We start from the raw sequence: 6,199 nt of genomic DNA, 5'->3' as shown, positions 1-6,199 counted from the left end.
TTCCGCCATTAATTTCGGCGCGGTCTCGCTTTAACCTGTTTGGGCTGCAGGGGGAGTATTGAGTAGCCAGATAAAAGGTGCCCATTTCAAACGGCCTCGTACTCAATTCTTGCTCGTACAATATGCATATTATTATTACTATTGGATAGAAAACACTCTCTAGTTTCTAAAACCGTTTCAATTATATCTGTGAGTCAAACAGAACTCATTTGGCACAAACTTCCTGACCAGGAAGTGGAAAGTCTGAAATCGATGCTCTGTTCTACTTCCTGCCTATACATGGGCATGATACGTAAGAGTCTACGTGCACTTCATAGACCTTCCCCTGGATGTCAAGAGGCTGTGAGAGAAGAAATTTCGTGTTTATCTTGGTCTGAATTGGAATACAAGCTCTTTGTATGACGTGTCCCTCATTTCCGGTACTCTTGGCAGCGCGAGGTGGACAGTGGGATTGCCTTCTGTTTAGCTGCCGTTATGGACGACTACTATCTCCGGCTCTGATTTTATTTGATACATGTGACCATATCACCGTAAAGTATGTTTTTTCAATATAGTTTAATCAGATTATTGAAATTTTTTCGGGAGTTTTGCCGTGTTCCGTTCTCTGACTTTGTTGACGTTGGAGAGATCCGTGCCACTTGGCAAGTGCGCATGCTAAATGAAGAGGGAAAGTTGCCGTTCCAGATCCAAACAACGACTGTTCTGGACAAAGGACACCTTGTCCAACATTGATGGAAGATCAGCAAAAGTAAGAAACATTTTATGATGCTATTTCATATATCTGTCGTAGATGTGAACTGGTCGTCGGCGCCCAACTGTTTCTGGCTATTGTGCTAAGCTAATATAACGCTACATTTTGTTTTCGCTGTAAAACACTTAATAAATCGGAAATATTGTCTGGAATCACAAGATGCCTGTCTTTCAATTGCTGTACACTATGTATTTTTCAGAAATGTTTTATGATGAGTAATTAGGTATTTGACGTTGGTGTCTGTAAGTTTTATGGCTGCTTTCGGTGCAATTTCTGATTGTAGCTGCAATGTAAACTATGATTTATACCTGAAATATGCACATTTTTCTAACAAAACATATGCTATACAATAAATATGTTATCAGACTGTCATCTGATGAAGTTGTTTCTTGGTTAGTGGCTATTTATATCTTTATTTGGTCGAATTTGTGATAGCTACTGATGGAGTAAAAAACTGGTGGAGTAAAAAAAGTGGTGTCTTTTGCTGACGTGGTTAGCTAATAGATTTACATATTTTGTCTTCCCTGTAAAACATTTTAAAAATCGGACATGTTGGCTGGATTCACAAGATGTGTACCTTTCATATGCTGTATTGGACTTGTTAATGTGTGAAAGTTAAATATTTTTTTAAAATATCTTTTTAATTTCGCGCCCTGCACTTTGAGCTGGCTGTTGTCATAAGTGTACCGGTGTCGGGCTTGCAGCCCAAACAGGTTTAAAGCTCTGTATGTATCCTATGGGTCGACATGAACTGCACCCGCCTTCCCCTGGATGTCAGTAACCAATGAGAAGTGGAATGGAGTTTCTACGTAGTTCTCAGAGTTTATAAAAGGCCAAGGAACGAGGGGAGCTCTCTTTTCGACATTCGTCATTGCGCAAAGCAGGACCTCAGGATGGCATTTTGAAACGCTCAGTTATCGACCTTAGATATATCCGTCTGTAATTTAATTCGATATAGGTGTTAGAAACATCATAACGAAGTTATTTTAAACCGAGTTATATCAGTTTATGCGAGCATATTGCTATTTTCGGAATTTCCTTAGTATTGCGTTTGGAGGATTTGGGCATGTTGTGGCCACATAGCTATTCTTAGCTGCTAATTCCGAAGTTGAAGACGACGTTTTACAACCAAGCAACGATTCTTTTGGACAAGGGACCACTTGCACAAGATTCTGATGGAAGCTCGTCCAAAAGTAAGAGCTATTTATGATGTTATTCCGTATTTATGTGGAAAAATGTAAACGGATTTGTCCGCCATTATTGCGGCACTAGTCTGGCTGTAACGCACACTGTATGTCTAGTAACGTTAATTTAAAAAATCTAACTCAGCGGTTGCATTAATAACTAATGCATCTTTCATTTGATGTCCAACCTGTATTTTTTAGTCAAGTTTACGATTATTTATTGATTAGATTAGGTGCCTTTCCAAGATGGCGCCGGCCAGAATGCATGACCTGTTGCCACTGATCACATTGTATAACCACGATTTGTGCTGCTAAATATGCACATTTTCGAACAAAACCTATATGGATTGTGTAATATGATGTTACAGGACTGTCATCTGAAGAAATCTGAGAAGGTTAGTGAAAAATTAATTTATTTTGGTGGTGAATACGTTATCGCTGTGTTTGGCTGGAATCAATGCTGTTGTCTGGTTTGCTATTGTGGTAAGCTAATATAACGATATATTGTGTTTTCGCTGTAAAACACTTAGAAAATCTGAAATATTGTCTTGATTCACAAGATCTGTGTCTTTCAATTGCTGTACGCTGTGTATTTTTAAGAAATGTTTTATGATGAGTAATTAGGTAATACACGATGGTCTCTGTAGTTATTCTAGTCATTTTAGTGAGAGTTGTGATGGGGGCTGCAATTGTAAACTATGGTTTATACCTGAAATATGCACATTTTTCTAACAAAACATATGCTATACAATAAATATGTTATCAGACTGTCATCTGATGAAGTTTTTTCTTGGTTAGTGGCTATTTATATCTTTATTTGGTCGAAATGGTGATAGCTACTGATGGAGTGAAAATATGGTGGAGTAAGAAAAATTGTGTCTTTTGCTAACGTGGTTAGCTAATAGATTTACATATTGTGTCTTCCCTGTAAAAATATTTAAAAATCAGAAATGGTGGCTGGATTCACAAGAAGTGTATCTTTCATCTGGTGTCTTGGACTTGTGATTTAATGATATTTAGATGCTAGTATTTACTTGTGACGCTATGCTAGGCTATGCTAGTCAGCTTTTTTACTGGTGGGGGTGCTCCCGGATCCGGGTTTGGGAGGAACTAGAAGTTAACTTGGGTCAAACGTTTCGAGCAGCCAGCAAGTCACCATCCATCAGTCAATTAGATATCATTCTTACACCAAACTTATATAAACTGACTTCACACCCACTTTGTCAAACTCATTTAGAAGCCAACTATCAGATATTTCAGAGCAGGCCCAAAATTCACAGTGCCTTCTGTTTAAACCATTATAAAAACATATAACACTTAGTTACTATCTAGCTGCGGGTCCAGTTCTGACAGTATGTGTAGGCCAAGCTGAGGCGACCTCGAATCCCAAGTTTCGGCTCGATAGGTCATTTGGAGCACAAGCAGAGACCATAATTGGTGCTGAAAATCCACATTTTCTGGGCGTTGCTACGGGGTCCTTGAATGAGCTATCGGACAGAAACGTTGGGGTCCGTCTCTATGGGCCGAGGCGGTTTCAATGCACCTAGTCTTGTGACTCTGGTCCTTTTCTAAACGTCGTCATTTTCGTAATGGTCAAAGTGAATTGAAGTTATTGCAAATGTACAAGGCTGTTTCTCGATCTGAGAACCTTCTAGAGCCACATAACTCACAGTGCACTATCGACTTGAGCTCTATAACAGGTTTCTAAAGTTTCAGAGCTCTAGGTCTGATGGTTATTTGATAGTTTGAACAAAGGTAACTATTGCAGACTCTGTGTGTCTCTAAGCCCCCGACTGTCTCACTCCATCCTTGCTGTGTGTGTGTTAGTGTGAGTTTTTCTTGGAAATCTGATGGGATGAATGACTGATTTACAGTTCATGAACGTTGCCCAATCACACATATGAAGTTTTGGAAATATCTGACTTTTTTAACCCTTCAAAACAGCCCCTTTGACCCCAATTATGGCACTTCCGGATGGCACAGGAAGCTAAAAGTAAACACATATCCTCATTGGGGTAGGCTTTTACAGAATCCTGAGTTATAAGTCTTTACATTAAGAACTGACTGATTTACACAGGGTTGAATGCACTATTTCTCTCAAACTGCAGGTTGGGTATGGCAATTTGATTCTAACCACTTCCGGTTGATCCAGGGAGCTTAGAATCGACACAGGTAGACCTCATAGTGGCCTGATGGATTGTCATCGAAGACAGGTTCATAAGGCATTCATAACCCACATAGGCTTCAGGTTGAATTCAGAGGAGCAGGCAATGTATTCCTATGGGGAGAGATGTCATTGTAATCTATGAGATGAAAAAAATCAGTTTTCACTGTTAAGGGTTAATGCCACACGGTCAAGGTTGGGCTTGCACAGATCGGGAGGACCTTATGAACATTCCTGTGGTTGAATTGTCCTTCTAACCCTAACGGTTCCGCCGCTGTCTCCCAAAAGCACCTGAAATTTAGGGACAGGCTGCATTTTGGGCATGCTTTTTTTCACGGTTGCTGCGCTCAGAGCGAGCTACGGTCAAGCGGGGCATCTCGTTGAACTCGGCAAGGCCTAGAGACTATGGTGATGCCATTTACAGTGTTGATTTCAGTCTGTCTTTTTGGTGATGGTTCATCACTGTTTAAACATATTGCAAATGGACAAAAGTCAGCCAGCAAGTCACCGTCCATCAGTCAATTAGATATCATCCTTACAACAAACTGATACAAACTGACACCACACCCACTTTTTCAAACTCATTTAGAAGCCAACTATCACATATTTCAGAGCAGGCCCAAAATTCACAGCGCCTTCTGTTTAAACCATAATAAAAACATATGACACCTAGTTACTATCTAGCTGTTGGTCCAGTTCTGACATTATGTGTAGGCCTAGCTGAGCCCGAGCAGCGACCTTAATTGGTGCTGAAAATCCACATTTTCCGGGCGTTGCTACGGGGTCCTTGAATGAGCTATCGGACAGAAACGTTGGGGTCCGTCTCTATGAGCCGAGGCGGTTTCAATGCACCTAGTCTTGTGACTCTGGTACTTTTCTAAATGTCGTCATTTTCGTAATGGTCAAAGTGAATTGAAGTTATTGCAAATGTACGAGGCTGTTTCTCGATCTGAGAACCTTCTAGAGCCACATAACTCACAGTGCACTATCGACTTGAGCTCTATAACAGATTTCTAAAGTTTCAGAGCTCTAGGTCTGATGGTTCTTTGATAGTTTGAACAAAGGTAACTATTGCAGGCTCTGTGTGTCTCTAAGCCCCCGACTGTCTCACTCCATCCTTGCTGTGTGTGTTAGTGTGAGTTTTTCTTGGAAATCTGATGGGATGAATGACTGATTTACAGTTCATGAACGTTGCCCAATCACACATATGAAGTTTTGGAAAGATCTGACTTTTTTAACCCTTCAAAACAGCCCCTTTGACCCCAATTATGGCACTTCCGGTTGGCACAGGATGCTAAAAGTAAACACATATCCTCATTGGGGTAAGCTTTTACAGAATCCTGACTTTTAAGGCTTTACGTTAAGAACTGACTGATTTACACAGGGTTGAATGCACTATTTCTCTCAAACTGCAGATTGGGTATGGCAAAACACTTTTAGGGTGATTTTAACACTTCCGGTTTCTTCAGGAAGCTTAGAATCGACACAGGTATACCTCATAGTGGCCTGATGGATTTTCATCAAAGACAGGTTCATAAGGAATTCATAACCCACATAGGCTTCAGGTTGAATTTAGAGGAGCAGGCAATGTATTCCTATGGGGAGAGATGTCATTGTAATCTGTGATATGAAAAAAATCTGTTTTCACTGTTAACTTCTCTAGGCTAGCTGGGACGTTAGCGTCCCATCTGGCTAACATCCGGTGAAATAGCATAGCGCAAAGATTCTAAATACACCATTCGTAGTATTAAACGTTCTTGTAAATACATGTATCTAACATCATTTAAAAGCTTATCTACTTCTTAATCCAACAGTGGTGTCAGATTTCAATAATGCTTTTCGGCGAAAGCATACCTTACGATAATCTGACGACAGCGCGCCAGACACACAAGTATAACTAGCATTTTCCAACCAAACAGTAGCGTCACAAAAGTCAGAAATAGCAATAAAATTATCAATTACCTGTAAAAATCTTCTTCTTTTGGCAATACAAAAGGTCCAATCTTCACAATGAATGGTCATTTTGTTCGATATTTTTTTTTTTTATAGCATAACACGACACATTTTGTAAACGGCTTGTGTCATGAGTTTCGACTCCTT

Source organism: Salvelinus namaycush, unplaced genomic scaffold, assembly GCF_016432855.1.
Source record: "Salvelinus namaycush isolate Seneca unplaced genomic scaffold, SaNama_1.0 Scaffold1369, whole genome shotgun sequence".
Lineage (NCBI taxonomy): Eukaryota > Metazoa > Chordata > Actinopteri > Salmoniformes > Salmonidae > Salvelinus > Salvelinus namaycush.
Note: the sequence above shows the minus strand (reverse complement) of the source record.